The 24,735-nt window shown below is 43.3% G+C and overlaps 1 long non-coding RNA gene across 1 annotated transcript in view; it reads right to left on the bottom strand.

Moving 5' to 3' along the window:
* The window catches only part of LOC138266615 (uncharacterized), a 70,635-nt gene that overhangs the window by 5,278 nt on the left and 40,622 nt on the right, over positions 1–24,735 (bottom strand). The gene's annotated exons all lie outside the window — the stretch shown is intronic.

Genomic DNA, 24,735 nt, shown 5'->3' with positions numbered 1-24,735 from the left:
ATTTACAAAACTCTGCCTGTTTGCAAGCACAAAAAGCATTTTGGTATGTATGAATCCCAAATTGCGATCCGGTAACACATTTTGGTATTGAGAATACATACTGATTTGGTATTTAAGACGTGCCTTCCAAATATCAAAACTGAATGAATGACCTGTATTAATGATTTGCGACCAAATTCCGGTTGCATAACAGTAATATTTTACCAACATCTCAAGGAGGTGGCAAACGTTATGACCCCTTCCATTTGCGAATGTTTATTTTTTACGAGCAACATATGAAACATAAATGCATCATTTTCTTTTTTTTTTTTTTTTTATAAATGCAGCCTTTTTCCTTCAGGTAAACAGGCTGCATTTAAACTTAAAAAAAAAAAATGTTTTATTGAAAAGCAATCAGACATGGGGGTTCCCTGACTCCAGCATGCCACCACCCCTTTGATAACCACCATGCCTAATGGGACTCAAACAGCTGACAACCTCATTAATATCAGCTCAGTATGTGACCCACTAGGAATTGCTATTTAACCGTTGTAAGTTTGCTTACATTAGGAATTGGGATTTCCTAATTACGATTAAGAATTGCAATTAGGAAATCACAATTCCTATCTTTTGTACATTTGGCCCTAACTAGTTATCCTATCCACCTATACAGTTGTCCATACTTCACACCTTTCCCGACCACTGTGAAACATCAAAGTACCCTAGATGAAGAGTAGATGTAAAGTGAACCTGGATATGGCATTGGTAATTTGACAATACCATTAGCTTTCTTTCGTGCTGCTTCCAGTCTGGGTGTCGCCCCCCCCCCCCCCAGTGCATGTGTGACATTTCCAGTATCAGAGCGTGAGGTAGGTGCAGACTGGATTTGGTGGTTTTAACTCATATGCAACTTTTCAAAAGTAAGAACTTGTTTTGTATGTGATTTTAAATAGGTTACCTATGTAGGTGCCAGTCGAAACGAGGAGCAAAATGCAAGACCTGAACCCACCAAATCTATTCATAAGATTCCTTATTAAGAGCAAATCTCATTTTAAAGATCATTGTCACACTGATCCCTGGTGACCAGATCCAAGTAAGTATTGATCACCTTCATGTTTGACACCAGCACACAGGGCTTCAGAGCTTTGAAGATCATGAGCAAAGGTCTCCAATCATTTTGTTTTGTTTGATTGATAGATCAGGATGAAGAGGTAAAGGCTTATTTTACAGGTCTTCCAGGGAAGAGGAAAAGCAAGTTTTAGTAGTGTTTGATAACCAAATGCCTCCTTTCTAGGTCAGTGTTGTATTTGAAGTGATATGTAAGAAACTGCCCATTGGGTAGTAATGTATTTTGCGCATACCTTTTGGAGTTTATTCACAGCACATGCATAGATGAGTTCCTGGTTGGAGGTCATGATCATGGCCTTGTAGTTTGGGCCATCAGTGTCTGGGCAAACTTGTCCTGAGCATGTGGTTAGTGTACTCTGATGTTGGAGCAGATATGCTAATTAAGAAAATTAATGTTCTATATGTTTTTACTATTGAGAAATTGCGTAGAAAAATTATAGAAAAATATTGTGCACGTTTGAAAATGTGCCCTCGGGTATGATCAAGTGTACTAAAATGACAAATTGTATGAAATAATGAAAATATATGAGAAAAATGTAATAATATGTCACAATGAGATGTATAACCTATGTTTTATATTAATTTGTAGTGTTAAGTTAGCTGAATTAAAGGCCTAGTCTCCCTAGGCCTCGCATACTGAGAGCAGAAAATAACCGCGTTTGCTTCGAATCTGCTGTGAACTAGTCCTTGACCCGCTCAATGTTGAAGTTACTTAGCTAGAATTTTCTGCAATGTACCGGCGGACAGGAGATGAAGACAATTTGATACAAATCTATGTAAAGCAGGCTAAATGTACTTTCCCAGGATTTGAACAATGGAGCTACTGACTGAAGAGGAGCTTGCAACAATTTCGATACCTGAAGGGCCGGAAGATGAGAACATCGTATGAAAAACCAATCCGCTTCTAGTGAACGGGGACATATGAAAATTAGTAGATTTGGTAAACAAAAACTATAGGTTAAAGTTATATCTGCCGACTGACTGACCAATTAGCAATTAGGGGGATGGACTGGGAGACCCTAATAAAAAGTAATGACAAAGAGCAAGAAATCAGATTAGCAGGAGAAAAGTGGATGACGTCAGGAGACGCTGTCCGAGGTGCTGATATTGGGCTCATGGTCTGTGAGCCTGATCCTTAGCGGACTAATAGATAGATGACCTGAAGACGAAGACTGACTTGTTGCTGATCAATCCTGGATAGGTAGCTATGAAAATGTGACTATTTTTATGCCTTTTATTCTAGGTATCAACTGCGCTCTATTTTTAAGATTCTCACTTAGGTAGATTTTTTCTAAATTGTTTTCACATGAAGACCCCCATGCTAATGCTAATCTTGGTTAGGTCGGCTGTTAGGGTGACATTGACCGTGACAATGACTGACAAACCTAATTGCTGAATTTCACTATTAATGCTGGTATTCCTAGTTTGTGGTATTGCATTGTCATAGAAAGCTTCCTTTAAGAATTTATGTATTTTATGATGGATTAACAAAAAGGATTGATTTGAATAAAGATTGAACTAATGGATGATCTAGAATTGTAATCAATAGGGAATAAAAATTGTTAACTCCTTCCTGAGTAGTGGTTCTTCTGGAGTATTATGGCTTAAAGTTGTTTTCCATAGAATGTTTCTTGATTATTGATGTTAGCTATAGATTCAATAGTCACTGCATGACTAGGATACTCCATGCGACTCAAAAGGTTAATCGACCTATACGCGTCCCCTTGTAAGTTTACTTACTAAGGACAAGGCGCACTAACACTGCCAACTTTAGTTGTAAACGCAGCTCCATGCTGTGTTCTTTTGAAGAATGAGTATAAGTTTCCATCCCCAGGAAACTTCAAGGTTGTAGGGAATGTAGGTTGGGCCATGTTTCACAGAAGCCTGAAAGTAAAAGTAGCTAATGATGAGTTGTGGCTCCCTGCCTATTACTGTTCAAAGTGGGACAATATTAAGTGTGGGGATGCCAACTACCCAGTATTATCTAGTCTGCCCATCCCTATTTGCTCAGTTTTAACTGAGGAGTCAGGCGGTATGTGGGCATCTAAAGATTCTCCCGACCATGTGTTACTTTAAATTAACTGGAAGCAACGAGAAATGGGTACCAAAATAGCTTCATGGGTCAGCCATTTTGGAATGGTGGTCTGTGTAAGGGAGTCAGACAGTATAATGATCATAGGGAGGTGGAAGTGGTCATCCTTTCTTTCTATTATGTTTTTAGGTTGATCATATAGTGTTGCGTAGGTTCTCATTAGGGTAATGAGGCTACTGGATTTGGGCAGTAGGATTGCTTAAGTGGTGGTTAATGAGTACAATTCCACACTTGGTGACACTTGTTGGCCTAATCTGGGGTTTCCAGTTAACTAGCAGCACCCCATCTCTGACTGAGATGATTGTGGCAACCGAGCTCATGGTAAGATAGACTCCCCAGGGAATCTGGTACATCAGATCGCATCCAGTTATCTCAGTTGCTAAAATCTCACTCAGGCAAAGACAACAGAGGCAGAATATATTTAAATAAACCTTTATAAAAATATCTGCATCTTAGATAAAAGCAGGTGCTTAGCAATAACAAGGATAATGAAAGACAATAGGATCAGGCATGTGACTAAAAATGTAAAACACGAACAGTCCGACCATGCTGTCTAAACAGGGGAGTGGATCTATAGCCCCTCACCTACGCTATGTATGAGCGCAGCATACTAAGCCTAATCTGCCCTTTGGGTTTTCCCGTGGGAGAACATCATCCCTCATACCTGAAAAAGAGGCATGATGTCTTAAAAGACACCGTCCCCATCTGGATCAGGGCTCGGTCGTCTAAGTAGGTAGCTGTAGTGAAGCTTGCAACAATCAGTATACATTCGTGGTCATCTGGCTGGAATCTCACTAACGTGTTTGGCACTTAGGGGTGTTTTATAATAACACAGCTGACATTTTAAGAAATGGTCCCCACGTATGACTGTTTTTGTGTGAATGCTGGAGACAGCATACCACGTTTGTCGTCAACCCTATCTGACTGTAGCCTTTGAGAAACCACAAAGTGAACTATATGTCCTACTAAGAATGTGATGCTTTCCTAGGTGAAAGAACAACGAGATATAGGGAAATAAAAAAGCACCGCAAATAAAGCTATTGCTAGAAAAATAAAGCAATGCTGAATAAAACGTAGACAGGTGAAAGTGCACAGCTGCAGGCCTAGTTAACTAAAACAAGTTCTCAGAACATGGCTAAAATAGCTACACAATAGTATATTATCGAGCACTGGGGAACCAAACTGACATTACAGGGCATGTGGTGTTCGGCCATGCCAATTTAAGCAGCAACATGCAACACCCTGCAGAGCTATGTAATTTGATTGTTCATTTAAAAAAATAAAAGCAACGGAGGTAATCACAGCATCATCGGAATGTTGTGTCATGCCTTTAATTCGAGAAGGTGGTCAACCGCTGGCATGGGCTAATTGCGCTTCCCTCAAGCTGCACTGCATCCTTCCTTGACCACTTATCGTAAGGGTGTTGTTGCTATCTCATATTACTTTTAGGAATGGTGTAAAACTATGACACAATCATACATACATTTGCACATTCAACCAAAAGAGAATTTTTAAAGGGCAATTGAACTGTCAAAACACTGCATTTTTTTCCTCGCTAGTGGAAATTAAAATAAAGCCATTCTGAGGTTAGCTGTGGCAGTTGCCCATGATGCTAAAATATTTCTCTCAAAATTTCATTGGGTATTCTGTGCAAAACCAGCAAACTGGTTTAGCTTAACCCCTTGTACGCCACGGACGTAATGGTTATGTCCGTTGTGGTGCCTCTCAGGCACCACAGGCGTAATTTGTCTGTGTACAGACCCTCGGGGGAAGCGCTAGCACTCCCCCTGAGGGCCGCCACCCCTACCCCCCAGGACAGGGTTAGAAGGGGAATAGTTTCCCCTTCCACACCTGACCTCCCCCACCCCCCAAGACGTCAGCACTCGATTGTGCGCGGACATGAAAGGGTGCAAAGACGCGCTGGAAGCCATTTGCTTCCAGTGCGTCAAGAGGAAAGGTGGTGAGTTTTACCTCCGGGGGGGGGGGGGGGAATCCCTCTAAAAGAGGGGATGTGATCGGGCAGCAGGAATGCCCAATAGACACCTGGGAATTAGTGTGTGTGTTTATAGTGTGGGAGATCGACCCCTTGGGCAAGGGTCACTCTCCTTTGGGGGAGAATGTATTTTTTTGCCATTTCTGCCCCACTTGGGGGCAGATCATCCTTTTATTTTTAGGCCAATCTGCCCCCAAGACGGGCAGAAAGCCACTAGAAACCACAACATTTTTTTTGGGCTGTTTTTTTGTGTTGGGGGCACCCCCTTGGGCAAGGGTCGCCCCCAAGGGGCAAAAAGCAATATTGGGCAGTTCTGCCCTCCCTGGGGGCAGATCGGCCTATTTTGTTTTTAGGCCCATCTGCCACTTAGCGCCTGGGATCATGTGTGTGCTCTTTGGGGGGGGGGGGGGGGGGGGAGGGTGGCTCCTTGAGCAAGGGTTGCCCCCTCAAGGGGGCAATATATTCTATGGCATTTCTGCCCCCCCATGGGGGCAGATTGGCCTATTTTCTTTTTTTAGATAATGCTTTAGCCTTCCACGAGATCACCCTGATTCTGACCGTCTTTTTAAGATTAGACCTGTCCTTGATCATTTGGTAGATCGGTTTTCAGAGATCTATGTTCCAGGCAAAGAAATATCTGTAGATGAGTCTTTGGTCCTGTTCAAGGGTCGTTTGGTTTTTAGGCAGTACATTCCTAGCAAGAGGGACCGGTATGGAATTAAATTGTGTATGCTGTCTGAAAGTAGTACAGGATGTTTATAATTTCCGGGTCTACACTGGTAGGGATTCCAGTATTGACCCCCCTGATTGTCCACCCACTTTTGGAGTGAGAAAATTGTGTGGGAACTTGGTAGACTACTTTCACAAATGTCACCTTTTATATGTAGATAACTTCTACACTGGAGTTCAGTTGTTCAAGGAGTTGCTCAGAGTGGACACTTTCTTGTGGCACAATCCACTCTAATCGGAAAGGCTATCCAAGAGAGCTTGTCTGTAAAAAACTTGAGAAGGGACAATGCAGTGCCTTGCGGAATGATGAGCTGCTAGCTCTGAAATTTGTAGACAGGAGGGAAGTGTACATGCTAACTACCATCCATGATGAGTACTTCACCTGTGGCTGTTTGGCGTCAAGTTGCTGAATTGTGCAAACCTGTGTGCATTTTAGACTACAATAAGCACATGGGTGGTGTCGATGGAGTAGATCAGAGGTTGGAACCTTACACTGCTGCTTGTAAGTCTTATGTTTGGTATAAAAAGGTAGTGGTTCACCTGTTCCACTTGGCAACTCAATGCTTTTGCTGTGTTCAAAGATAGTTCTCCAGATTCAAGGATGACATTTGTGAAATTTCAAGAGTCTATCATAGCAAGCCTTGTTGTGCTTGAACAGGCAAGAGTTCCTAGAGAAGCAGTGGTGGAGGATGTGGCTAGATTGAAAGATCGTCACTTTGCTGAGCATGTTCCTCCCATGGCCCAAAACAACTTCAACTAAGATGTAGAGTCTGTACTCGAAGAGGTATCAGGAAGGAGACTAGGATGTACTGCCCTGATTGTCCTTCAAAACCTGGGTTGTGTGTGGGTGGCTGTTTCAAGAACTACCACAGAAAAATTATTGGGAAATACTGCGAGCATAGACAGCTGTTTTATATTTTCCTATGTTCAGTTTCACAGTTGGCATTACTGTCATGTATTCAGTTAGAGCTCTTGTGTTTGTAGTTTTGTATTTATTTATAATTAGTGGTTTCTGTGTTTAAAAACAAAAAAAAAGTGATGGCGGTGTGCATGAGGGACCGACCCGGGTGGGGTGGCGCTTGGCTGGCGGTGTGCGTGGGGTGGCGCTTGGCTGGCGGTGTGCGTGGGGTGGCGCTTGGCTGGCAGTGTGCGTGGGGTGGCGCTTGGCTGGCAGTGTGCGTGGGGTGGCGCTTGGCTGGCAGTGTGCGTGGGGTGGCGCTTGGCTGGCAGTGTGCGTGGGGTGGCGCTTGGCTGGCAGTGTGTGTGGGGTGGCGCTTGGCTGGCAGTGTGCGTGGGGTGGCGCTTGGCTGGCAGTGTGCGTGGGGTGGCGCTTGGCTGGCAGTGTGCGTGGGGTGGCGCTTGGCTGGCAGTGTAAATATTGACTTGCTGTTGGGTACTGCAACACTGCCAGACAAACGCCAGTTCACAAACTCCCATCGGCTGGTGTGATTGCTGTATCAGGCATGAGGGCGTATGTAAGTGATGAGCCCTTGAGTGGCGCTGTCTGTGGATGCAAATGTAATGTGTTGGGCCTGTGATTGCCTGCGTGAATGGTCTTGTGCATGTCATGTATGAAAGGTGTGTGAATGGACTGTAAAGAGATTGGTGCCTTGTCGCGGCTTTACAGCTCACGAGCTGTGAGTCATTGGTTCAGTTTTTTGTCCTCAGTTATTTCATTTTTGTGAAATCTCTTGTTAACAAAATTTGATCTACTGAATCACTCACCCTCGTGCCAAATCCAACCAGTATGTGTGGTAAAAATAAAATCGGCTCTGCTGTAATCAGGCGTCACACCACACCGTGACACGCTAGGTGTTTCGGGTGGGACCCGGATGATGAAGTGTTAGAAAATGGGTTGTTGGTAAGGGCAGGCAAGTACCTACACTTAGCAATAGGTCACTAACCTCCACTTAGGTCCGGTTAGGTCTCAGTAAATTAAACCTAGCTTAACCCTTGGTAGCTTGGCAATGAGCAACAAGGCTTAACTTAGGAGACAAAGCATAAAGCATTCAGAGATCACAAAACAGTAATTAAACAAAACACAGAACACAGTTTAAAAATCCAAAATCAATTTATAAAAATAGGAAATAATATTAGCTTTAAAATGACACCAAAATGAATAAAATCGGATAAGGGGAACCAGAGAAATGAATTTTAAAAGATTTAATGCTTTCTAGTGCATAGAAACAAAAAGTGCCAATCTGGTAATCTGGTCGCACCTCGACTGGGGCAAAGTCAAAGTTTAAGCCCGACCATGATGGAGCCTGGCTCGGCTACAGCCTGCGGGAGGCCTCGGTCAAAAGTTTACCTTAGGACTTGGTTTTTCTGGAGATTTTCTTCAGCAGGATGAACCTGCCAGTCCAATCTGACCTCCTGGAACTCTTCTTCGGATACACGTCGGAGCCCTCGGTGGGGATTTTTACCGTTGGACTTAGTCGTTTTTTCAGGTGAAAATCCTTCGACTGGGGCAAACCTGAATCTTGATCCAACGTCCTTGGATCCCTCTTCAGATAGGCTATCTGGAAGGTCCCGGTCAACTTCCTACGTTCGGTAGAAGTCTACTTTTTGGAGATTTTCTTCACGGGGACGAACCTGCAAGTCAGGCCGGGTCGCGGGTTGAGGCAAGGCAGGTTGAGGCAAGCCGGCTAGAGTTGCCGCAGACGGTCAGTCCCTCTATGGAGCTTTTTTCCAAACTTCTGGATCTTCTTCCAGATGTTCTTTTAAGATTCTTTTGAGGTCCACAGTTCACCCCAAGGTTCCAGAAGCTCTGAGATGCTCCTTCGGGGTGCGGACTACAACTCCCAGAAAGCACCAGGCACAAACTCCTTTTTGGCCACTGGACAGTAGTCAGCTGGTTGATTTCTTTAGGAGTTGGTGCAGGGGACTCTGGTTAGCAAGTTTTCACCTGTAGCAAACGGAGTCTCTCCTTGAACCAGTTGCAGCCAGGCAAAGTCCTTCATGTGGTGAAGCCCAAGTGTGCAGCTGGTGCAGTCCTCCAGAGTGCAGTGTCCAGGTGCAGGTCAGGGGTCCAGCAGGGCAGTCCTTCTGTAGTTCTTCCTGGTAGGGAACTGAGGTGTGGGTGTAGGTCTGCCAGTTTTATCCTTGCTCCTGGGTGGGCTCCAGGGGGCCCTGGTTCTCCAATCAGGGGCAGGGTCCTTCCCCTTGTGATGACCACTTTCAGGGAAGTGTGGCAAAAATCAATCCCAGGGAGCAACATTCCTCAAAAATTCATCATGGCTGAAAGTGATTTTTGGAGGTTACATCTGGCTGAGCCCACCCTCTCCTGCCCTCTCCTAATCTAATCAAGGGAGCACCTAATTGTCTGGGTTTGCAGGATGTGAGGGTATTGCTCCAAATGTCTTTCTCTGCCTTTGAAGACCAGTTTGGCAGCCCTCCCCCTTCCTCCTTACCCATCTGCTGAGGGAAGATCTCCTCCCCCAGGTACATCTTTGTGTTGAGCCACGCCACTTCACACCTCATCAACGCAGCCTGGCCAGGCTGCCAGAGGCTGGCCAATCAGAACAAAGCAGCAAAAACACTGCAGGGCTGAAGTTGGCAACTTTTTTGGTAAGGTTTAAAACTCTTTACCTGAACAAGTTATATTAAATCCAACACCCGGAAGTTGTGGGATTTTTATAACAATAAATTTGATACCAAACTTGTAGTATCTATTACTTAAGGGGATTTTTAAAATTAAAATAAAGTCTCCCCATTCTACCTATGGAGGCCATTCACTACAATGAGGGAAAAACGAATTTGGCTGTTTTTATCTCACCAGGGCTTCTAAAACTATTTTTATAAGGTCCCTGCTTATAGTTACATGGCACCCAGCCCTAGGGGCACATAGGGCACACCTTAGGGGTGACATATGTAAAAAAAAAAAAGGTAGTTTAAGACTTTGGAACCACTTTTAATTCCAAAGTTGAATTTGCATGTAACTAACTTAAAAGCAGCCAGCAAGACAGGTCTGCCTTTAAAATGACACTGGGCACCTCAGCAGTGCACCTATGGGTGCACTACCTATACTGGGGTCCCTAAACCTACATGCCCTACCATATAGTAGGGTCTTATAGGTAGGTTGACGTAGCCAAATATAATTAGCCTAATTTTCATACTGATTTTACACAGAGCACAGGCCCTGGGACTGGTTAGCAGTACCAAGGGCACCATCAGAGTCAGGAAAACACCAGCAAAAAGTGAAAATGGGGGCAAAAAGTTAGGGAGCCTCTGCAATCAGCCCTGTTTTCTCACATGAAGCATGCCACCAACTTGGTTGGTGGGTGAGGGGTCAATTTTAACATAACCAAAGTGTGTTTCTTTTCACAATTTTAGTGTTTGGAGCATCAAATAAGTACATGGACAAATCAAAATGATCTATTGCAAAACTACCTGTGTTTGGGGGGGGAAGGGACACCGTTGTTTTTGGTCCCGGGTGCAGCATTCATCTAGGGAAAACTACCAAAGCCAGACATGTTTTAAAATTAGACACCCCAAGGAGTCCATGGAGGTGTGGCTTGCCTGGATCCCCCAACATTCTTTTACTAAGACTCCTCTGCAAACCTCATAATTTGCTATAAAAGCATGTTTTCCTCCCTTCTCTTTGTAGGATGACCGCTCCGGCACAAATTTCCTACCGCCCTGCATTCCCCTCAGTCTCCCAAGTAAAATGATATGTCACTTTTGTGGGTCCCCAAAGCAGAGTCAGCCTAAAAGATGTATAAAAGAAAACCATGTGCTTATCAACTCGCTGTGCTAACCCCTCAATCTCTACAGGTTATTGGCATCTTTCTGTTGCAGGCACCTGGACCACCCACACAAGTGAGGTACCATTTTTATCGGGAGACTTGGGGGAACGCTGGGTGGAAGGACATTTGTGGCTCCTCTCAGGTTCCAGAACCTTCTGTCACCGAAATATGAGTGCAAAATTTGAAGGTTTGCAAGGGAGACTGGGTAACAGAACCTGGTGAGAGCCCCACAAGTCACCCGATCTTGGATTCCCCCACGTGCCTAGTTTTAAAAAATGTACAGGTTTGGTAGGTTTACCTAGGTGCCGGCTGAGCTAAAGGCCAAAATCTACAGCTAGGCACTTATCACATTTTTCACTGAAATCTGACGTGTTTTTTGCTACGTCCATGTCGCGTTTCCTGTAGCGAGCATTAGGCCTACCCACGCAAGTGAGGTACCATTTTTATCGGGGGAACACATAATAGCAAAACAAGTGTTATTGCCCCTTGTCTTTCTCTACATTTTTTCCTTCCAAATGTAACCGTGTGTAAAAAAGATGTCTAATTGAGAAATGCCCTGTAATTCACATGCTAGTATTGGCACCCCAGAATTCAGAGATGTGCAAATAACCACTGCTTCTCAACACCTTATCTTGTGCCCATTTTGGACATACAGTTTTTCTTGATACCTATTTTTCACTCTTTACATTTCAGCAAATGAAGTGCTGTATACCCAGCATAGAATGAAACCCCATTGCAAGGTGCAGCTCATTTATTGGCTCTGGATACCTAGGGTTCTTGATGCACCTACAAGCCCTATATATCCCCGCAACCAGAAGAGTCCAGCACATGTAACGGTATATTGCTTTAAAAAATCTGACATTCCAGGAAAAAGTAAAACGTTGAGAAAAATGGCTGTTTTTTTAGCTCAATTTAAATTTTTGGTTTTTAGCTGTTATTTTCTGTAGGAAAACCTTGTAGGATCTACACAAATGACCCCTTGATGAATTGAGAATTTTGTGTACTTTTCATAAACACTTAGCTTTCCAGCAAACATAACAGTATATTGCTTTCAAAAATCGCAGGAAAAAGTTAGAGTAAAACATGAGAAAAATGTCTGTTACTTTCACCTCAATTTCAATATTATTTTATTTCAGCTGTTATTTTCTGTAGGATCTACACAAATTACCCCTTGCTGAATTCAGAATTTTGTCTACTGTTCAGAAATGTTTAGCTTTCTGGGATCTAGCATTGGTTTCACACCCATTTGTGTCCCTAACTGGAAGGAGGCTGAAAGCACAAAAAATAGTAAACATTGGGTATGTCCCAGTAAAATGCCACAATTGTGTTGAAAACTTGGGTTTTCTGATTCAAGCTTGCCTGTTCCTGAAAGCTGGGAAGATGGTAATTTTAGCACCGCAAACCCTTTGTTGATGCCATTTTCAGGGGGAAAACCACAAGCCTTCTTCTGTGGCCCTTTGTTCCCCATTTTGTTGTTTTTAAGTAAACAAACTTTTCACTGTATTTTGGCTAATTTCTTGGTCTCCTTCAGGGGAACCCCCAAAGTATGGGTACCTCTGGAATCCCTAGGATGTTGGAAAAAAAGATGCAATTTTGGCATGGGTAGCTTATGTGGACAAAGTTATGAGCGCCTAAGTGCAAAGTGCCCCAAACAGCCAAAAAACAGGCTTGGCACCTGAGGAGGAAAAGGCCTGGCAGCGAAGGGGATAAAGGATAAATTCATAAGACATTATGGAGCTGTGTTGTGCTCCAAAGCATTATCTCTCTGTTGGTTTAGGTCAGAATAGCATTAGCAAAAGTATCGTCCTACAAACACAATTTTCAAAAAAAGGGCCCTTGGTTGGAAGAGGAAAGGCAGGGACAAGGACGTGGCTCAAATGAGAGTTGTCAGTGTGGATGAGGTATGGTGCCAAGAGGACGGATTATGACTGAGCTCATCCCTGCAGCCTAGGTGGTGAGTCGCGGATTTTGGGCAAAGTGAAGGCCTGAAGCTTTGAGGCTTTGGAGCCTTTCCAAAGCCATCACCACTCCACCTGTTCGCTGGCCAGCATACGCGCTCACCTACTCACTCCCTGAACTGTCCTAGGTCTGGCCTGCTCCTCAGGGCTCCAGGAGAGGCTAGAAGCTGGTGGCTACCGAGGCTGGTAGGATTTTAAAGTACACTGTAAAGATTGCTGGGTGTGTGTATTAAGCACAAAGTGAGTTTCTTATAGACTGCACAGATTTTGAACATCCAAAGTGCACTCAGAGGTGGCCAGTTTAGTGGCTGGTGCAGGAAAGTGTGATAGCTATTCCCCTCGGAAAGTAAAGGGTTAGTTTCCCTTGGTTTTTCCACTAACAATTGGGAAGAGCCGCAGCAGAGATACACTGAGTACCGAATGAGTGACCGCTGCTTTGAGTGGAGAGCAAGGTGGTGAGTAAAGTGCTCAAGATTGACTATACCCCGGCCCAAATTATGGACCCCAAGTAAAGGAGAAATCTGCCTGGTTGCCGGCACCTGGAAGTCCATATCTTCACCGGTAGTAGTCAGTGGCAGTCAGCAAGCAGAGTTGAAGCCTAATGCCTGAAGCTTGATTCTGAAGCGTCCAGTTAACTGTCCCCTTGGCGTATATCAAAAGGGTTGAGCCCCAGGTGTAGCATGCATTAATCATGCCTGGTGGAGGGTTGGGAAGTAGTGGTGCATGGAGGCAGCCGGCACAGGAGTCGATGCAGCTTGCACCTATGGTGTTCCCCTGTTTTTTCACTACTCCCGGAAGTGTGCTCATATTAACACTCAGGCGTAATTGATGGTTTGTAGGCGGTCCCTCCAATCTGACCCATCAGAGGACTAATTAAAAGGCTTAAAGGAACTCCTTTAGTTTTTGGAAGTCTAAGCTTTGGAGTCATCCATCGAGCTCTGCAAAGCCGAGGTAAGCTATCGGCCCTTGCTCATGGAGTCTCCTCTGGCTGAAAATGACTGCCAGAAAGCTTAGATCAGGTAAAGTAATTTCCACCAGAGTTGGTGAAAAAAACAAGATCAAATCCTATAAGGAATAAATTGAACCGCATTGGCTCTTTGAAGGGACTCTTTACTATGCCCACCTATTTTCTCAAACTGACGGGATGAGAAAATTATCAGGCAGGCAGGGACAGGTTCACCCTTCAAGAATCTCCTTACCCAGTAGATTATCCCTGTAATACAAGTTATGTCCCAAGGAAATCCCTATGTAATCAGGAATAGATCTTATTCTTCTAAGTCCCCTAAGATGGACTACACATTGTCAGATATCCCCTTAATCAAAACATCTTTCAACATCACCCGTAGAGCTAATGATCCTCAGTAAGCTCAGATACCTCCAATTTTCTACATTGTAGTACTCCAAGTAATCTTGCCACCTCTTAAGTATGGCAAGGTCCTCTGCATTTCACATGAAAACTTCATTCCATCTACCTGAGGAATATAATCAACTTTCTGAATCACTTCATTGCTGAGAGCGAATACTCTTCTCGATTTTGAATCTGCTTGAAAAAAATGAGACCTGATTCTGGACACATGCTTCCCATTCTGTCTGATATGTTAAAGTCAGAAGTGGCATTTAAAGAAAATAAGGGCAAAGCAGGCCTAAAAAATGGTGTGGAGGTTGCCACATAGGTTGGTTGCCCTTGGTCGAAAGTAGGCATTATTGCTTTGCAGGAGGATGTGAGAGAAACCATGGAAGACTTCCTTTTTCTAGAGGAGCTATTCAAGGTCCCAGAAGTCTTTTCCTCGAGTAATATGTATAGTGATCCCCTAATAGATGTACAGCGCAAACTGTTCCTAATTTTAAATAAAAAGAAAACATGCATGCAATCGAATTCCCCCAATTCACAATGAGGACCAAAAAAGAAGAACAGACAGACAAAGGAAGAAATATCAAAGGCTGAAAAAAGGGAGCAATGAAACAGAGGTTTGCCCCTACTCTGAGCCCACTAGAGAACGACATGGACAATTTATCAATACATGTAACCTTTGCTGGTGACCGACATTAACCAAATCAGGGGGACATAACTCCCAATAACGGTTTCTCAGATGAGAGGGAGTGTGAATCTGCAAATATATTTGTAATCTATGCAATGTAAATCCTCAACCCACATTTTGGATCCAAAGGCTCAAGACATCATCCCCAAGGAAACCTTTCAGCTTTCTGTTGAGAAATCGCCTCTAGGTTTAAAGCGTCCCAATTCAGAAATGAAAGATTTGCGTTTGACTCTTGAATTTATTATGTTTGATGACAATATTGTTTATTTAAATTAACTTTTACTTAATTGTCTCTCAGAAGTAGTGTCATTGAGATTGGTAAGGAGTAAAGACATTTAAGTGCAATCACTGTATATCTCTGCCAAAAAGAGATCAACATTGCTCTTTAATTCAAAGGTAATTGTTAATTTAATACTGGACAACTGTGATTTCCATTTTAATAGAGGAATTGACATTATCCCTCACTTTCCAGTAGAGTGCCCCTTTCCTTCAGAAACATAATTAGGTAAAGCTTTAAGCCCATGTCTCACAGACTGTAGTGTTTCTTCCGAAGAGCTGCCAAATTGTGTGGAATTGACAGTTAATTTGGTGGGGTCCAGAGGTAGGTCTGTCACTTATCTAGGTCAGAACAATACTTTTATGACCTGGTGAAGACGACCAAATAACTAAATGGAATTTGTTGGCTGGGGTACTTAATTTTAAACATCCAAGCTCCCACATGACTGTACAGTCTATTTAGTAATAGTCATAAAATCAAATCCTTTCCTGGAATTTGGCTGGCAGTTCCCAGAGTCTCAAAAACTGCACTCACTGAATTCCTTGAATACAGATATTTGTTTACAGTAGACATGTTCTAGATTTTACATTGTGGCACTTTTTATATAATCAGTTGCCCAGCAAATGAAAATCAGGAAAGCTCACACAAGTGAAGGGATTGCAATATTGCCATCTACAAATTATTCCTAGCCCTACAAACCATTTAGCAATACTTTGAATTTAGTACAGTGTCTAGTGTTCAATTCAAAAAGGAACTTGGAACGGGGCTTGAAACTCTTCCCCTTGCCAGTTTATACATTCTCCCTTGACTGAAAGTCAACTCATGCATTGAGTCACTGTTCCAGTATATTTTCAAGTAGCAGAAACATAAAATATCATTTAGTAATTATTGTAGGAGATCATAATGCTAATGTTTCAAATCATTGTTTAGCTCAGCTTTAAGATACAGAGGGACGAGGCACTAAATATACCTAGCCTTATCTTTCCGAGGTCACGTAGAGCTGACAAAAGGGGGAAGCTCCTCCTTGAACATCGGAGGAATAATAGGTCTATCATTATTATAGGCAAAACTTGATTAAGATATCCCCTGCTCATCCCACTTATTGTTGCTAAAAATCTAGCTCCATAATTTGTTATTGTTTCCTTGTCCATTTTTTAATTTGCTATCTGACCTAGAGATTTTAGATACCAAATTGAGCAATCACAAAATATAAATATTTTCAGGTAGTATCACCCCAGAGGAAAACTTGTCTTGGAATTTATTGGGAGAAAAAAAATGCACCTTAGTGCAACTCATGCGAAGGTGCACTGGACAGCCTCCAATAAAAGAAAATTAAGAGAGGAATTAAAATGCACTAAGAACTAACCAGCAGGGACCAATCTCAATAGTCAAATTTGATCAGGAAATAGCAAAGTTTGTTGAACAACCACCGTTGGCACAGCAAGTCAATCAGGTAAAAACAGGACATCCAATTGACAATTGCAATGGTTCTAATTTAAATAAACTAATTAATAATTTGCACAAGTGTCTATTTATATACTTCCTAATGGCGAGAAGGAAAGTAATTCATTTTTTTAAAAAGATGGGCTAGATGGAAAGCTTCTATTATTGGGCAACTGACCAGTAAGTTCTGGATAGACCTCATTGAGGCCATCACCCATAGTAATTCCAGAGGTTTCTGGAGACTAATTGCACTGGCCAGTGGAAGCTGGGTCATTGCCAAAATGTTCCAAATCTCAAGTGAGGCCTGGTTGAATTTCATCTCTAATCTTTATGCTGCTTACTCTTCAGAGATTGGAAATATTTCACTTATAGGTTCCCAGGTGATAAAAGAAGCAAACTCCTATTGACTAAAAACTCGCATATTAGGGACGTCACTCATTGTACCTGAATTTCCAGGGAAAGGGGACCGATCAATTAACTATTGCCATCACAAAGTTGGAGGAAGATATGCAGTCCAATTACTTGGCACTGCTCTTTAAATATTGTTAGTAGATATATATATTTAAATATTGTTATGCTACCGGGTAGGTCCTGAACACACAGAAAGGCAGTATTATTCTCCCTTTACATTAGAAAAAAATCAATGGTGAGGCTGGGCTAGATGGTCTTCACTTTGTATTTTTGGGCCTCAAATCTAGTTAATCTCAATGACTGGACTCTGGCAGACAGAGGCGACCCCACTCAGATTGCAGTTAGACTTGCTCCATCTGCACGGCATACTCACATTGTACATCAAGTCTCCCCATCCTTTGTTGCCCTGATCTACTGAGTCCCTGTAGAAAGCTGGTATGTGGCTCTCCACCACATGAAATGGTTTGGCATCATTATCAGGTCGAAAACCCTATGGCAGGGAACATGGCAGGGTTGGTGGGTTTCACGGTTGAGACTTTAAAGGTAGATCCACACTTGGAGATGCCCGAGGAGCAGGCCACCTGAAATTATTCCAGGAATTAGTGACTGAATTCCACCTTCATTCCTCACAGTTTTACTGGTATCTAAAACTCGCAGCAAAGAACAGGACCTACGGGGAACAGCTGCCCTCACCCTCCTCAACTTATTTGGAGCCTTCAACATCATCTCTCACACCACACGATCATCCCCAGGCTCCACTGCGTTGACATCCAAGTCAATGCAGTCAACTGGACCTCCTTCCTCTTTGACCGAACACAGAGGATCCACCTACCACCCTTCGTCTCTGCACTAAAAATACATAATCTGTGGTATTCCCCTGGTCTCCTCCCTCAGCCCCACCCTCTTCAACAACTACATGACACCTTTGGCACATATCTCACACACCCACAAAGTCAACATTGTCTCCTACACTGACAACAGCCAGCTTGTCCTATCCCTCACAGACTACACCGCCACTATCACCACACATACCAGTTTCCAAAACACCATAACCGACATCACCACCTGGATGAGGACCAACTGCCTCAAACTCAACTCAAACAGATCCTCATCTTGGTGAACAAGCCCCCTCCCCCCGGCCACTGTGGTTGCCCTCCAACCTTATCCCCCCACCCACACCAGCCATGCACACAACCTCAGAACTATCCTGGACACCCAACTGAGCATGAAGCAACAGATGAACATCGTCTCCTTCGCCTGCTTCCACATTCTCCACATGCTTTTCCAAAGGATCCCCATCTCTACCAGGAAGACAGTCACCCAGTCCCTCATCTCCAGCCAACATGACTACGGCATCACTATGCAGAACCATGAAATATCTCATGAACTGCCTACAGACCATCCAGAATGAGAAAGCAAGACTCATCCTCGAACTCCACAGAAGAACCAGCATCACACCCCACAGCTCTCCACTGGCTCTCAATCCAGCAAAGATGCCTCTTCAAGCATGCCTGCTAAGGCCTTCACAACTCCGGACCCGCCTACATCAACACCTGCCTTACCTTCCACCAATGGGCCAGAGAACTCCGCTCAACCACCCTTGCACAGGCCCACGTCCCCCGCATCCGTTGCAATCACTTCTGTAGTCTCTCCTTCTTTCACTTTGCTGCCAAGTCCTGGAATGACCTTCTCTTACACCTGCGCACCTCCTTTTCTCTGAAGAACTTCAGAAAGCAGCTCAAGACCTGGCTCTCCTACTGTCATCGCCATCCAGACGAGGCATGCAGCATCTCACCAGCACCTTGAGACCCCTGGGGTGACAAGCTGCGCTCTACAAGACCCCTTGATTGATTGGGGTTCCTGACCCACAGCTATACTACCTTCCTGTCCAATGCCAGTATGCCTACCATTGGTGTCATCCAGAGGTGCGGGTCCCCTATCAAGCCTGAGGTAGACCTGTTTAGGGAACCACATTATCCTCCATCCTACCCAAAAGTATCCCAATTGACCCTGTTGATATACAAACATTGTCTTCAAACTGCTGAGTGTGGCGAAAACTTAGATGTGTGCTGGAGGCAGCCTGCTTTTCTCACCTGTCTTACCACTGCTGGACAAACCCTGTCTCCCTCTCACAAGACAGAAGTTAGTGCAATATATACTTCATAGCCACGATTTACAAACAATGGGGGATCTGTTCCCGGGTGGCCAAGTTCTCTCACATGATGACCCCACGCTCTTCAATAATGCCTCATACATGGATCACTTTGTTCTTCAGCAACTTCACAATGCTTTGTGAGCTAATCTATATCCGGTGGGCCAACAACTTCTTGCCGTTGACAGTCACAGATGCAGACAGGGGACACCTTGTCCCCCGACTGTACCATGTTAGTCTGGCTATGAAACCAGGCCTGACTCAACATGTAAGGAAACCCAGGGGAAATGATCTTGGATGCCCCCTGACAAAGTCTAGGCATGTTGCTGCTCAAAAATGAAACTTGTTTCTTTCAATCATAAATACAAACTGCTCACTTCAAATTCCTGCACCGAGCCTACACTACCCCCAAGCTCCTAGTTCATCTAGACCCCATCCACTCATCGCAATGTCCCAAATGTCATAGTCCAGAGGCTGACATCATACATTTAACCTGGACCTATCCACACACAGGACAATACTGGACTGATCTTTACTTCACTCTCTATGATGGAGGTGACACTTGTCCACCCCATAATTGCATTATTGGGTTATACCAGTGACATCCCCCGGTCGGTCCAGAGAATTACCTCCATTGCTTTACTACATGTAAAGCGAGAACAGATACTGCATTGGGGCAGTGGTCACCGCCCATCCTAACAGGCGTGGTTAAGTAGCATGGTACAGTGTGAGAAGATCAGCATGGATTATACACAGCTACAGTCACTTACTTCCAGACCTAAAGATATTTGGAACCCCCTACGTGTTTATCTGCTGGCCCTAGAGGGAGAATACTCAGTGTTTTCCTCTCATTCCCCTCACCCACTCTATGCCTTTACCAATTTTCCTCAGTTCATTATTAAGTGACCATTTGAAGCACCCCTACCCCACCCCAATGCCCACTGTACCGCTCATCCTTTATATGGTCTACTGTTAGGCCAACACACCACGCTCTCCCACTGTCCAAAAACATATTGCTCTCTTAATTATGAGCGCATTGTCAGTTTTGATGTGCTTATCTTTGATGTAACTGAGAAATGTGTTTTTGTTGTGTGTTACTATTTTTTGAAAATTCAATAAAAAGTGCACTTTACTCTTTCACCTCGTGTCATCCGGCTTGGAGGTGACTGTGGGCTTTCCCTGAAAATAACTATAGTAAATGGTTTAAAACAAAATGGTTTGCTTGCTCCACTACTACTCTCCCTATACATTTATGATCCCCCTACTGTACTGAATGACTTCGGAGGTGATACACTGAAGTGAGGTCATCAAAATATTGCATTGTCACTTTACAGTGAAAATATGGTGCTCATGGACCAGGCCCCTAAAAGGTTACACAAACGATAGCTTGCAAAAATATGCCTCCAGTAATCACTTGAAAAGTATTATTAAAAAAGTAGAGTAATATTTCGAGGCAAGAGTAACAAAAAGATTGGGAAATGTAAGTGGGCTGTGGGGAGTGAGGAAGTGGAAATGTTTGATAAATACATCTTATTTATGGAATTCTTTTTACTAACCTCTCAGATAAAGACATCTCCCATCTCTCAAGCAAAGCAATGATTAATATAAATTCAGTTTTATCTTTATATAGAGTTACTTGTGGAACGCACTTTTAAAATTTATCAGTATACCATGCTAAAGCCCCCCCCCCCCTTTATTATACGTCATAAAGGTCATACCTCAAACAAAATGGAGGGAATTGTTTGGAAAAAATCCACACTTTAAATACAGTGGCCCCAATTAAAACTATTTGCCTGGAAATGGGCTTAAGTAGCCATAAAATAGGGTGGGCATCAGCTTTTACATAGCATGGAAAAAAAACCTAAGAGGTCTTTTATGTACGTAAGTTTTTGGCTGAGTATGAAGGCTTTTACTCTTATTAAACATTTTAACCACGAACATAGGCACTTTAAACTGTGTAAGCTTGATATAGAGGAAATGTCTTGTTTACAACTGAAAACCTATTTGAAACAGTTTCACATAGTTTCAGGAGTAGCTCGATGGTCAATGACATGCCTGTTTGTTCAGGGGAGAAAGAAGTTGGATATTATTGTACTTACCTGTACCAGACCACAACCACAATCTTACCAAACTTGGAATTTGGAACATGGGGTTTGTCATTTCTTATTATTGCAGTCACTCTCCATAACAAATGACAAAGTTCTAGTCGAGACATTGGACCTGAACACTTTTGACTTGTCAAATATTAAAGAACAGTACCTGAGCCCATCACAACTATCTGAGAAGGCTAATCAAAGTCTGTCCGTACTGCAACAAGAAAACGTTTCCAACTTGATCATTGAAGTCTCTAGTGATATGAGCTAATTACAACAAAATATAGGTGCAAGGGAACTTAGTAATTTCGATACCCCAGTCACCAACAACAGCCCTCCAGATGGCAGCTATAGAAACAGCAAAACTCCCCCTAGAAGCCATCTTCCAGCTGAATTCTCTAGCTGCAGGTTGGGGGATCTCGCCTGGCTACAAACCTCGCTTCTAAGCGCCCTCCACACTTCAACGTCAGTCCTCAACATGCAATTGGACAAACTAGATTTACAAATTGACCTAATTAATGTTATGGCCACTCACATTGCTGATATTAATCGAAAATTGGATATGTTGGCCATCTGGCCACCTGTTCCAAAGGCTAATGTGGATCAAGAGCAAGATCCCTGAAAATGTGGACTGATAATCGACAAATTGAGTACATTACCAAATATTCTAACAGACATGTTAGAAATATTAGAAACAAATAAGAGTAACATTTTTACTCGAAATAATCTGAATCAAGGACTTTCTCACCTAGCGCTTTTGCAAAAGAAACTAGGAGCAGGGCCAGCAAAAGAGTATCGCTCAAGCTGTCCAGTAAAAAATGGGGCAAATGCTCAGAGCACAACCTTCTATGAAAATGATGACTCAAAAGCACAAATTAAGTCACCTATAGCTTTGGGAACTCCAGATGTTGTTCATGCCAATGCGATGGGGACACAGATGGAAAAAAACAGTGTAGACTAATCCAAATTGTATAGACAAGCTTACAGCACCAATACCCAAATGTCCATCTAAAAGGCAAAAAATAAACGAGCCAGAAAGGCGAGGGAAAAACAAAGACAGAAGTGGCAATTTTTACCCCATATTTTTAGCACAATTAAAGCCACAAACATGGATCTCTGGTTCCTCATGCAATCACCAGGTCTCAAACTATGCAAAAATTACAAGGGAAGGGGCAGTCAATGGTTCAGTTCAGTTAATCTCCAATGATGCACAATCTGCTGCTTCTCCACTATCTGCAAAGCACAAAGTGCACCGGCCAATGGAACAACTTCAGATTAATTTACACCGTCCAGACCTGAGGGATGCAGAAATCATGGATCTGACTTCAGGTCAAGGGTGTACAATGTCAGCATCAGAAAACAAGTTAGCACACATAGGTAGCAAAACCCCTGAGGCTCAACTAGTCTCCCAACTATCCACGCAGGACCTTCTAGGCATGCCAGTGGCATTAGTACAGAAATTAAAGGATGCTTCGCAGACAGTGGCATTGGGGGCCAATCTGTCTCTGGAATCGGAGACAGACGGTGCTCCCAAGGCCACCCACACAAAGTGGCTTCTTGCAACTCAGAGCTATCTGCCCAGCTGCCATAACGGGCAGTTCGCTTAGAGCCAAGTCACAGTCATGGAACAACAATGCGGAACAAATACAGCCTATTAGTCAGTCCAGCAAACCATCCCCCTTGGCAAATCATCCACAGTCCAGCACTAAGAACGCTTGTTGGGAAAATATTTTGGAAACAAGCCTAAACTTGAGATACCCCTCTAGGGTGGTAACAATTAGTAATGAACAGGGGCTAATAACCACAAAAGTCATGATTTGGAATACACAAACCCTTATGACTGAAGTACAAAATAAGAATTCCTTAACCAGACAAGTAGACGTGCCTATGATGGACCCAAATAGCAATCAGTGAGAGGGCAATCATCCGAGAAAGCCAACGCCTTACTGAATCACAGATTACTCCCTCCAACCTCAGCACAGCCATTACTCAGATAAAGTCTGGGAATCAAGGCAGATCATTTTAACTCACAATATACATCACAGGGTCAACAAGACTGCTTGAACAGCTGTAACATCCTGGACCTGCTGGCTGAGTTGCCATCAACTCAGAAGATTGTATCTACAGACTTTAATGTCAGTGAAATTCCTCTCCAGCAGTGACCAGTACAGGCCAGAGCAAATAACAACTACATGGAGAACAAGGGAAATCGTTACATCAATCATGGACGAAATAACGCAATTTGAAGCATGGGGAATATTGCTGTCCGAACCGTCCAGATGACGCTACACTCTCCCCCTACTGTCCAGTTCTATGGAAAAATCAAATCATCAATCAGACTTAAAGGCCCACGTATACACAATGGAGATGAATAGAAGGGAGTCGGAGAAGAAGGAGTACAGCCGGGGGTTGGGGGGGGGGGCAAGAAGTCAACCAAAAAATACTTTGCATGGCCCCACAATTGCCTGAAGCCGCATGCCTATACCTCCACAACCACAGAATGATGCTCAGGACGAACGGAGGTGGATGGCTCACATCTTAAACTCAAGAAGGAGCAACTGACAATCACAAAGTAGAAAATATGGATCGGGGGTCTGCTGTTAACATCATGTCTTGGAATATCGCAAGAGCAAAAACCATTATTGCAGATGGATTTGCAATAGCAAACAGTTGCAACTACACTATAATCATATTGCAAGAAACATGGCTAAAAGACATGGTCCACTTGGGAGGTTACACATTACACCAACGTCAGTGCCGAAAAATTTAATAAATCGGGCAGGCCAAATGGAGGTCTAGCCCCGTATGTCTTCACGGTGCTACACATTACAACAGAGCAACTGGCATTCTCAAAATGATCTGCAGGCTGTCAAACTCCGCTTCAGTGACAATTAACAAACTCCTCTTGTAATTTTTAATGTTTACGCTCATCCACAGAAACATCGAGAAAACCCTGCTGTTTGAGAAATTATTGAATAAAGCATAAGAGAAGATGCACTCAACCAACATGGGACATTCTAGTCACAGGCGATTTCAATGCCCACTTAATTCACACTCCTGAACCGGATTAGCAATTGGCAGCTGAAAATACTCTGTAGTCAGTGCTCTCTCAACTTCCACCAATACAGAAGAGAACGGACGTAATGGGCAAGCAAATGGTCGAGGCAGAGCATTGGAGTATGAGTTTTAAATGGCAGGACCAAAGATGACATGCCGCCCAGTTACACTCACTATAGCACACAGGCTGCAACCATTAGACCATATGGCTGTGTCTCTTCCTCTGCTATCACGCTTGAGGAAATTTAAAATCAAAACTACTCTCGACAGTGATCACTCATACCAACATATAGAACTGGACTTGAAAGCCCCACACCACTTGCCTGTCATCGCTGATCTAGGAAGTATTGCATCTACCAACTTAAAACATCTGATTTTGTCAGAGTCTTCATTACCATGGCTGTGTGAAAAGATAAAAACCCTGTTTCAATTTGCAACACTCCAGGGCTCGCCTGCAGTGGAAGTGTGGGCCACCTTTTTAATTTCATTATCTTCACTCAGCTCTGCGTCAATCACCAACACAAAATCAGACGATGTCCTCAAGTCTATCTTAGAAAATTTTAAAATTAAGAAAGGAACTGAGGCACAAACTTAGAGAAATAAAATAAGGTCCTTTCACAGAATCTACATGTGTCCAAA

This window comes from Pleurodeles waltl, chromosome 11, assembly GCF_031143425.1.
Source record: "Pleurodeles waltl isolate 20211129_DDA chromosome 11, aPleWal1.hap1.20221129, whole genome shotgun sequence".
Classification (NCBI taxonomy): Eukaryota; Metazoa; Chordata; class Amphibia; order Caudata; family Salamandridae; genus Pleurodeles; species Pleurodeles waltl.
The sequence above is the reverse complement of the archived record's forward strand: the minus strand, read 5'-3'. Positions and strand labels throughout refer to the sequence as shown.